This window comes from Micropterus salmoides, unplaced genomic scaffold (assembly GCF_014851395.1).
Source record: "Micropterus salmoides isolate LMB-PRFRI ecotype aquatic unplaced genomic scaffold, ASM1485139v1 Ms_hic_scaffold_1, whole genome shotgun sequence".
In the NCBI taxonomy this organism is placed as follows: Eukaryota; Metazoa; Chordata; class Actinopteri; order Centrarchiformes; family Centrarchidae; genus Micropterus; species Micropterus salmoides.
In genome coordinates this window covers 47,958,049-47,969,933 of record NW_024040040.1, presented here as the reverse complement: position 1 = coordinate 47,969,933, position 11,885 = coordinate 47,958,049, and the positions used below count along the sequence as shown (strand labels likewise).

Here is an 11,885-nt window from a genome sequence, read left to right as displayed (position 1 = left end):
ATAAAGCTGCAAAACCCACCAGATGGATGCAAATAAACCTGCCATCAGCTGTGGATCAGCTTTCATATTATTTGTTTGACTCCTCTACCTTGTAGTGGTTCTGACCAGAGAGGGTTAAAGGCTCTAAATGTGGAAATTTCCAAGCTTCTGCATAGGTAAGGTGGATTTTTAGCAAAAAACACATCCTCAAAACTAATTTAGCTTGTGTGCAGTTAGGTCAATACCGTATAGGCTTTAGTCTCATACAGTGGTCAGCAAGGGCAAACAATTGAGAAAGCAGAGAGCATAGCAAAAATTGAAAGAGATAGCGTTTGCTCTCTAACACCAGCCCTGTACTCTATGAGGACAAGTATGACAGAAAGTGTCTTTTCCTGTTCTTCAGCTTTTCTCAGCAGAAAACCAGGGACTTATTCTCTTTATCTTTGGCCTTACTTGAAGAGATCATTTGCTGCTCAGGACCCTGAAACATAAGCTGGCAGATCCTCTTGTGGCTGCTATAAGAAAGAGGATAACAGAGGGAGGGAGTCATGGTGGAGTCCCCCAGATCATGTACTGAACAGGATGTACAGAGGAACCATCTGGTCCCTCCCCAAGAGGGAAGACACCCCCTCGTCCTTCATGTTTGTCTCCACACAGCTGAATTGTTCAAGGTAAGTGCCTCTTATTTCTATTGTATAAACCAAACACCCAGTAGATCAAATGTTGGCTTCTTTTGTGAGCTTCTCTGTGCAGAGATTATTTTCCTTAAACAGCAATTACAACTCCACTCCACCTTAATGATTTGAGAGGAAAGAATGGTTCATGTTTTTAGTAAGAAAATTGCTTTCCTTCTCTTTTTTTTTTCCAGATGAGCCTGCTATTTGCCGCTGTCCTGTTATTGTGTTGCAGATACAATGCCACGGGAACTCAAGGTGGGTCAATACTTTTCTCATTGAGGATGCAATAAAAGTAAACTGTCTCATTATTCTTCCTACTCAGAAATTCTCATTTAGATTGTAGCCTGGATCCCACCAGTTGTTTGCCACTTAAAATTAGCACTTGTCATCTCCTCGGGGCCGAGAGGCCCTTTTTTAAATGCAAGTGTAGATTTAGATGTAATGGGATAGCAGGCGGTCATGTGTTCATTTCTCTGTGAGGCATTTCAGCACCGTCATGTTGATAAAATGAAACAGGTTGGATTCAAATTCAAGGAAGTTCAAGGAACTGTATGCTTATTCAGTTTCTTGTCGACAGTTAGATGAGAAGATCTATACCTCTCTCATGTCTGACCGTTAAATCTGAAACAAGAGCCAGCAGCTGGTTAGCTTAGTTTAGCATAAAGACTGGAAACGGGGGGAAATAACTGGTCTGATTTTGTCCAAACGTAACAAGGTGCTTGTCAGTTTGTGGTTTTACAGGAGGTTGTGCTCCATTTCTTGCCGGGGAGCAGTGACCTTCTAAAGTCTTCACTTTTTGCCTGGCAATCTCACGCTGAAGACAGGACTCCAAGAAGTCACTGCTCCTGACCCTCCCTGTAAAACTGCAACCTTTCATTTTCACACCTTGGTTTTATACAATTTAAACAAACCAGATATAAGTGAACTTTAGCTGTGCTGGCAGTTAGATTTTGTTACCTTTGGACAAAGCAAAACTAGCTGTTTCCCCCTGTTTCCAGGCTTCATGCTATGCTAAGTTAACCACCTTCTGGTCGTAACTTCATATTTAGTGTACGTATATGAAAATGGCATTAATCTTCTCATGTAATTCTCGGCAAGATTGCAAATTAGCATATTTTTCATAATGTCTACTTTAAGATCAGGAATTGATGTATTCGGTCAAGATGTCTGACATTGAAGATTGAATTGGAAAATTAAATTTTTGAGGTTTCTGATATGGAAAATCAAGGACAGTACAAGATATACATGGTTTTCAAGTGGTAAATTGTGAAAGTGCTTTTGCTGGGCAATTGACAACAAAAGTGGACATTTATGGCTGACAGTTTTGTGGGGGCTTTTGTATTTCAATCACACAGTTAAGGAACAAAAAATGAGAGGAAAAGAAAAACGGATCTAATCTAAATACTCCCACAGTGAACCTCTACATACCAGACCAGGATGTGAAAATAAAAAATGTCTCTTGCACAGATTAATGCAGTGGAAAAGTGTAACTTTTGGCGGGTTTCTGTTCCATTCAGCTCACGAATGTCAAGGTCAGGGTGTCATGAGCTGTGGCCAGTGTCTGGCTGCAGGGCCACACTGTGCTTGGTGTGCTGAGGAGGTGAGTGACCTCGGAAACACACTCAGCCATCCTCTGCGAAGCGATCACAGGTGAGACACCCCTGTGCACTCTATGGAACCATGAAAAAGCTTCTTAGTTCGGTTCCTTTATATGAGAAATGCTTTTTGGGAAAGGCTATGAATTATTTGGAAATTAATTCCTTGTTTAAATGTGCAATCAGTAATTTATTTAATTTATTTATTATTTGGAGAATTTAAAAGACAAATTGATAATTCAATCAAGGTTTTAAGCATATTATGCAAAGGCATGTCCTCATAAGTATTGATAACTGATGACAGAAAGTTATCATTTTGATGTTTCAAAATTGAGACTGTAGTTGAAAAATGATCTAAAATCAAAACAAAACACTTGCCCCTGCTGGAGACCATATGTTAAAAATGATTTACATTACATTTGAATCATCTTATCTTGTTATTGACACGTTGTTTTGAAAAATAATATAAGCTTGATGTAAGTTGTCCCAACATAAACACAATAAAATTAAGTGCTGAAGTAGGCCATCATATATATAAGAGTGTTATAGTGTTGATAACTTTATATGCAAATGGAAAGATGCAGCTGTGAGCAAACACTGAAAAACATACACACCTTTCATTATCGCATTCACACCCTGTCTATAGTCTGTAGTCTACATCATTTCTTTATGCAAATTGCCATTTTGCACTATAGTATGTCATTTAGTCTTAGCTGCCTTAGTATCTTCCATTTTCATTTTTGAGTTTGTTTAAAAGGGACTGAACTCGACCTAAACCTTTTCTAGAAGTGGGCCAGCACGTATGGGAACGCTGTGACACAGCCGGGGCGCTGCTGAGGAGGGGCTGTCCTTTTGCTCGCCTGGAAGACCCCAGAGGTTCCACTGTCCTTATAAAGATCACCTCCCATCCTAAAGAACAAAGACACTATGGGCAGCACAGAAAGGTCACTGAACTCCAGCCTCAGACTATCCTGCTGTACCTCAGGCCAGGTAGGTGTTTTTCCATCCCATCCATCCATCCATCGTCAACCGCTTGATCTGCGTACAGGGTCGCGGGGGGCTGGAGCAAATCCCAGCTGGCATCGGGCAAAGGCAGGGTACACCCTGGACAGGTCACCGGTCCATTGCAGGAGGTGTTTTTGACAAAGGGGGTGATATGCATGATAATTAAATTTTCATTTCATTTCATTCATCTTTGTCTATCAGGCTCACGGAGGTCTGGGGAAATTCAGGCACAAAGAAGTCACATAGAAAAGCAGTTGGAAAGCAGTTGCCAACTAATTAAAGGACAGTATATGGATAACTTTCCAGAAGAGGTGATTTCTTAACACATGGACTGTGCTGACTCAGGAAAGTCAATTTCCTGAGTCAATTGTAGGTAGGTTGTCACAATACAACATGTTGTAGAGTGAAATTGAGTTTTGTAATCAATTGTGATGAGATTTCCTCCACACCACAGTGAAGTGGAGGACATAGTTCTTCTGGAAATAACATAGCTTAACCTCATAGAGTCTTTAGCTCAAGAAGCAACGTTCCTGATTGCAAACAGAAGCAGCGGGCTTTACGGCAAACTATGGTATAGATAGAAAGTACACATTCATCTTAAACAAGTTGTTTTACCCTGTGACTGATATATGGAATATTTCAAAATTATATATGTGGCAGTTTTCCAGATGGATTTTAATTTGATTGTAAATCAGAGAGATTATATATCTCATCTGGCTTGGGGACACCTCAGGATCCCCCAGGAGGAGCTGGAAAACACTGCTGGGGAGAGTGATGTCTGGACTAACATTCTTAGCCTGATGCCACTGGATAAATGGCGGAAGATGAATGGCACAGCTAGAAATACTGAGTTCATGTGTCCAAAATCCCCCAGAAACCCTCTACCCCTTAAAGAAACTAACAACTGCAAAAAATTAAATTTTTTCCACATTTTATTTATGAATTAACTGTCAAATTAAAACTGTATCTCTCTACATGATGGTCTAAATGCTATTACATATAGTAACTTGCCGTGAAAATATAAAAAAATCACTGTAACTCAGTTGTTGGCCGAAAATGTTCAAATTTAAAAATACAGACTCTAAACAAATGTCCTAAACTTACTGTATATGATTTGTGAGTAGAAACTCCTCATCAAGACAGTAACACATCCAAAAACCCAGGACATGTCCTTAGTGTTACAGCTGTGTAATTATGTTTCCAAAGAAATTACCACATTTTGCTATTTGTAGGTGAACCCCAGAGCTTTGAGGTGACGTGTGGAGGACTACCCCATAGACCTGTACCACCTGATGGATCTATCGTTCTCCATGGAGGACGACCTGCCCAATATCAAGAAGTTGGGAGTTGACCTTATGGAAGAGATGAGGAATACTACCAGTGACTTTAGAATTGGTCTATCTGCCTTCGTTTCCATTTCCTTCTCTCCTGAAATGTAGGCTAACATAAATTGTCTTAACTTTTTATACCTCCATACTCCTTTTTATGGTGTACTCCTGTGTCACATTCACACAGCTACACACCTGGGAGCTGCCCGGTACAATAATAATCTTACTACTGGCCACTGAGCAGCACTATTGGAGCGATTGGGGATTAAGCGCTTTGCTCAAGGACAACTGGTAGCTTTTGAGAGAAGGGAGAGCATTACTTATTCACTTTCCACCCTTCAGTCACAAAATCGCTTCTCAAAACTTTGCGCTACCTCTTACCCCCTTTCCATTCATTCCCTCTCCAAAAGGCTTTGGTGCATTTGTGATGCCGTACATCAGCACTGTGAAGGACATGCTCAGCTACCTCTGTAAGAGGAAGGAGCCCTGGCCCGGCGCCCCTCCTTTCACCTACCACCATGTCCTGAGTTTCACCGCCAATGGAAGCCTCTTCACAGAGGCAGTGGGGGGGCAGCAGATCTCGGGCAAACCTGGATTTACCAGAGGGAGGGCTGGATGCCGTGATGCAGGCCGCCGTGTGTGAGGTAATGCAAGGAAGCCCAGCAGGGAGCAGGACTGCAATACTGAGATTGTTGTTTTCGTTTGGGTGGGCGTTTATGTGGAGGAAGTGCAAAGACTGCAGACAATAGATGAGAGGAGCATTTCAGAATACTAATCTTCCTTTGGGAAACTGCACCAGTTAGTTTTGGGTGTATTTTAAACTCAATAACAATATGGAAATTTGATTTTAATAATTTTATAATGACTGGTTTGAGTGATTTAAGCCCTAAAGAGCATGAAGGAATACATTATAACTCATCCACAGTCATTTGATTAAATACAAAAGCAGAAAGGTAATTCTTTTCCCAAAGCCTGTCAGAAATACTTATATCAGTCACGGTGCTCCATTTGCTGCCAATTGGCAGTTTATTGACTGTTTGATGTTCTTCGTTTGTAGGAGCGGATCGGCTGAAAGAATGTGACTCGTCTGCTGGTGTTTTCTACTGATGCTGGCTTCCACTTTGCTGGAGATGGAAAACTCGGCGGCAATGTACTGCCCGCCGATGTACAGTGTCACTAAAGTGTCATATATAAAAATGTGTACACAAGAGCAAATTCCCAGGTTTGGTATTAGAAATATTTTAGAGCCTGATTTAGCAATTTATTTTTAATATTAACACTTTGTTAAATGGCTATGTGTAAGGTCAAAGGGGCCATTTTTATAATCTAGAGAAAATAGTTATCAAGCTCTGCATCAGCTCTCCTGGGTTTTTATGCCAATACCAAAACAATACTTATTCTGATTTCCTGACTTTGAGGTATATAAAACATGAAAATAAAACCCTTGACAAAAGAAGTTCTCAAAAGTTATATGTGTCTAAACACAAGCAGCTATATAAACACTTAAAATACAGCAAATTTATTGTTCATATGAGTCAGGTTGCTAGCAAAAGTAGCATTTCTGTTTTTCAAAACTTGTTGGTACTTGTATTGAGGTTTAATACCCATATTTAGCTCATGGTTTTGTTTAGTTTTTGGCAAATTTACTGCATGGTTAAGTTTTATCATTCTCATCAACCCAATTTCCAGCTCTAGCAGCAGCTATTTTCAGCAGTAAAAGAGAAAAACCTCTCAAAAGCCCAGTAGGCTAGACTACCTGCCAGGAACCAAACAGCAGACAAAGTAATCAACAAGCTTAAAAAGAAGTTGAACATCTAGCAGCTAAAGATCAAGACAGTTTTCTCAGGAGTTAATAGACATCAAACAAGACCGGAAAGGAGAGTAAATACCAGACGTCCATTCATTTGGTGGACAGAAACACGATTTTAATGGGATAATAATGTTGCTCTTTGGCTGCTGTGTTAGCAGGTACTTTTGTGCTAACACTTTAGCCTTACTTTTGTGGGTTGCTTTGTTTTCACGTTCTTTTCTCTTGTGGGGAAAAAAAATGATGAATGCAGCTTTGTGATATCTCAAGCTTATATTCACAGACAAAGACCAAAGCTTTAGCTCAGCAGAACAAACCATCACAGCGGGATGTGTGTGTGTTTGTGTGTTTTCACTCTGTTGCATGTACTGGCTAGCAGTGGTCCAGAGGAGCATACAATGCTTATCCTATGGACCAGATATTGCAGCGCGTGCTAAATTGATTCCCATCTGCAATCCTAGCAGTGAAATAGAGGTCCAGGCTGCTGCAGATAGAAGTCAAAGACAGTGATTTAAAGGTCAGAATCAACAGCACAATTCCCTGGGTAAAGAAGATGCTGACAGGCACACCCTGATGGGAAACAGCTGGAGTGTTTGTGGAGTAATCCAAACCAAAGCTTTCATCTCTAAATCTCACTGTGTGTGTGTGTGTGTGTGTGTGTGTGTGTGTGTGTGTGTGTACATGGCTACGTCTGTGTCTGTGTCTATTTACCTGCTTGTGAGTGTATATCTTTGTCCCTGTGTGTTAAACAATCCATATAGCTCTCTCATTAAGTTCATGGGAGTGTTATGTGTCTTGACCTCATTGCAGTCCAGGCAGTTGACAGGTGGAGTGAATATAGATCCATTATAATCTCTTATCTATTTCTGTCTGGATAAATGGCCACCCAAGGCTGAAAATTGATGTGCAAGGCTCTGGTGTTACTCCTCTCTGAATGGTACTTATTTATCTATTTGGAGGAAATGGAAAATCTGTCAGGGAGAGTGAATGAAATGAGCGATTAAAAGAGATGTTAGATGGGAGGGAAAGTGGGAGGACAGCGATAGAGGGAAGAGGGAGAGTGTGCTTAACTACTGATTACACATACATTCTCACCTGAGTGTTATGCATTGCATTTTGCATCTGCCCTGACTCCCCTCTGTCAGGACTATCCTTCAGTGGCTCACATCGCCGAAACATTGAGACGAAAGAACATCCAGACCATCTTCGCTGTCACCGTAGAGGTCACTCACTTGTATGAGGTACAGCAGTGACTCTCTCCGTTCATTCATTATTCATCCATCCATTTTTCATAAATGCATACTTTGGTGCTATGAAGAGTTGTTTTCTATCCAGGAAAGTGGGCGGAAGTAAAGTGGCGGCACCACAGTTGTGCCACTTGTGCAATTGTGCTGTAGTGTATAGAAAGGATTTCACCCTTTAACCACTTTTATGGAGCTTTTCCCCAAAGAATATGCTAAATTCACAAACCTTCCTGATACCTTAATGGATCTCACTAATGCTCCATCTGAACCTATCATTTTACATAATTTTCCAAGATGTAAATAAGTATTTATTGAATCTGACTACAATGAAGAACATCATGATTTACGTGTTTCTTAATTGTATGGCTGCAAATCCAATCTGAAACTAGCTAGGCTGCACACTATATAAAAGGTCAAGTCTTGTGATATTCTGCATTTTTGTTATTGTCAAATAAATACCATGAAAAGACTAAAACTAACAATGTGTTAAGACTAGTATTTTCAAAAACAATTAGCAAACAGTAAATGGTGTATTTGTTGGAAACCGCTTTCAGCTGCACATCTGGTGCTCTAGTGGGTATTTACAGCACCAGGACGGTATATGTAGGACTGAATCACAATAAACTACAATGCCTGAGCGCAATGTAATGACATGTCACCCAGTGCAACGGTGTGGCTCATTGATGTGTTTTTAATAGTTTTTTAAACAACAGTGGACGTCTATGGCAGCTATATCAACACAGAGTAATACTTATTCGGATCACATAACAGAAAAATCAACAGACTTATCCTTTGACATTTACATGGATCTTGTAGAGATCAATCAAAAGTGGTAACATTTAAGTTGTTGTTTTTTAAGGGGTTTTATTCGAATTCAACTTCTTTCCCATAGACTACTTTCATCCATCAGATGGGGTGATTTCCAATTCAAGCATCCGTGCTTTGACACCACATGTACGGAAGGGTTGCTTGAAAGAGTAGCATATAAATCAGCTGGCAGACTGTCAATAAGCACATATTCATTCATCTATGTTGAGGATATTGTTGTTTTGCTGCCGGGCCTAAGAAGCATCCTCCCAGAATGTGCAGTCTTTCCAGCAACTCCCACAACATCCTGCAGATAATAGTCGAAGCGTATAATGTAAGTGAGGCAGAAACTCCCTTCCCACAAAGGTCATTACCCTCAGGTGTGTTGCCTGCTGACACCTTCTCATCTTTAAGGGGTTAACTGCTCTATTGACTGCAGGCACTGACCTCTGAGGTTGTTACGGAGAACAGCAAGTTGCCACCGGGCTATCACATCTCCTAAACTTCCCACTGTAAGCACCGCAAGCCGAGATGCAGCGAGCAGGGGAGGAAGTGCTCCAACATTTCCATAGGTGATGAGTTGTGTAGGCATGTGGCTTGCTCTGTGTGTGGTCGGTAGTGTAAGTGCTTCTGTTAGCATGTGGCCATTGATGCTAATGCTAATTATGATTACCTCGTTAGTGGAGCATTATAATTGTGCTCAAGGAATTCTCACCTCCCCTCTAGGTGAGCTTTAATGTAAGCATTACAGCACCTCTGTGCGTGACTGCCTCACAAAGACAACCCCGTATTATTATTAAGCCCCAAGGCTATAGTGAAGAGGTTGAGGTCCTGCTGAGCCCCACATACAAGTGCTCATGACAAAAGGCCCTGGTCCCACACAGTCCTTCATGTAGTCATGGCAACGGCACTCTGGAGTGTGGCACATGCAGGTAGGTGAAGTAGCTTGAATGGCATCAATTTTGCTAATAAGCTTAATTTGAGGTTATTCAGGACAAAATCAAGCAACATATATTTGTTTTATGTGTTAGAGGTGTAAAGAGGGGCGGGTCGGAACATTGTGTGAATGCGATCTAGCAGAGCCGAGCAATGCAGTTGACTCATACGTTTGTTGGCGTGATAATGAATCAGAAGTGTGCGGCGGACACGGAGAGTGTGTTTGTCGCAAGAGCAGCAGTAATGCCAACCACGCTTACTATGGGCAGTTCTGTGAATGCTGTGATTTCAGCTGTGATCAGTACCAAGAACTGCAGTGTGGAGGTGTGGGTAACACATAGACAACCACTGTCAGATAAGATGTGTCACACAATCGAAGAGGTGATGAAATAATACTCTTCTGACATGTTTGTTATATCCCAGGGCACGGCAGGTGTGTCTGCGGGGTGTGTATGTGTCTCCCAGCGTTTCGTGGTCAAGCGTGTGAGTGCCCTCTCACCTTGGAGTCTTGTCTGTCTCAGGATAAACAGATTTGTGTAGGCAGGGGGGACTATCACTGTGGCGCTTGCACTTGCCATGACACCCGCTTCCAAGGCCCAACTTGTGAGCTTTGTCCTTCCTGCCCCAGTGTCTGTACCTTGCACACGTACACGACCTTTTCAGCTCTAGCAAGTGAAAATTCATATGGAGTATATCAAGGTTTTACTGGATATTTAATGATAAAAATATATTAGAGAACTCAGCCTGCTTTCATTGCCGTCCTTTTCTAAATACAGTTTCAATTCTGATTACACTGATAGTTCTTTTCCACAGAGAATGCATCTTGTGCAAGGCCCTCTCACTGGGTATGAATCCAAAGGAGTGCGAGACGAGGCGTGCACACCTGAACCTCACTCTGGTAGGTCAGGCTGGTGTCTTAGCAACAGTGCCCCCCTCTCTGGGCCTTCAAAGGTGTATGGAAGTGGACACAGAGAGCTGCAGAGTGCACTTCCTGCTGAGGACTGGACAAAGAGAAGACTTTGGCTACGTTTATGTAGCTCTTGAACGAGGTAGGCAGACCAGATTCTCTAGGATTTTATGACTTCACCAATATATCAATAATACATTTTGACAGTTTGAGCAGCTCTAGGGATTTTTTCTTAATGTAAAAATGTATCTTTAAGAAGGGCTTCAACAGAAAAACTACTTAATGATGTTTGCACTCACCACCATAAGATTTAACAAGCATATTAATCTGAAATACTGTGCATTTTTTGAAGGAATATCGACAGTCTGTTTCCTCTGTCTCTCAAGAATGCCCATCAGGTCCGAACGTGATCCTGATTACCGCAGTGCTATCAGTTGTGGTGCTGGGTGTGGCTTTGTTGCTGCTATGGAAACTACTCACCAGCATCCATGACCGCAGGGAGTTTCCCCGCTTCCAGAGAGAGCTGGAGCAGAGATGCTGGAACAGGGTGAGCCCTGCCCAACAAACCCTTCTGACAGTCCCTGTCAATCAGGGGCTGTACAATAAATGCAGGAATGTATCTTGGTGACATTGCTGCAGGGACCTTTTTGACAACTGACACAGGAAAACAAGAGCATGCTGGTAAGTACAGAAGAATCAGGAAAATACAATAAGAGCTAAGGAAAGGCGTGAGACATATTTTTTTTTTAAATAGCCACATATACATGTTTAGCTCTAAAATTAAAGATTCTGCATTGTACGTGTAACTCAAGACAACTCTAGACTCTAAAATAAAATCAAGTTTGATCACTAATGCCTTCAATTTATCAGTGGTAATGTGACACAAAATGAATCCCTTCATGTAGCATGACACTTGTTTCCACTCTGTTGCAGAGTGCCATCACAACAACTGTCAACCCGAAATATAGACCAGTGATAGCAGCCATGGAAAGCGAGATCCCTGTTGTGAAGCACAATGAAGCAACATCTTTTATCTGAACTGTTGTCAGCAGTTGGTCCTACTCATTTGGCAAGGGGGAAGACAGATGTTGATGTCTGACTTACTCTCCTTTGATCTCAATATGCAACCCCAGACTGCCGGTCTCCAGCCCTTCCCGTTCCTGCAGGCCCTGCACGCACAAAAATTCAAACAGCATCCCCCATATAAACTTCTTCTTATACAGGGTTAGTTGTCTGTGGGATACATGCAAAGTTAATGCCCTCACATTAATAAAATCCACAAAAGCTAATTACATATAGTGTAATATTTTATAAGACATATGCAGGGAAAATCTCACGTATATGCCGACGGTTGCCTCAGCTGTGTAACTTGGGGCTCAGAAGAAAAGATATACAAAGAGAGTGAGGTGAGAATTCTGCATTATGTATTGTAATCCCAGCGGAGACACTGCTCTTTACATGGGTCTCCACTGCCCTCTAGATGAGAGGAGAATAAATTGTCATCCTGCTAGAAATGATGAAGCAGCTTTACATTCATTTACAGTACCATAGTCAGAGAAGATGCTATTTTGGGCATGAACATGAAACCCACAAACTTGGT

General features: G+C 41.5%; 1 pseudogene; it reads left to right on the top strand.

The window, feature by feature from the left end:
* Positions 1 to 561: 561 nt before the first annotated feature.
* Positions 562 to 11,323, top strand: LOC119884292 (annotated as a pseudogene).
* Positions 11,324 to 11,885: the final 562 nt, after the last annotated feature.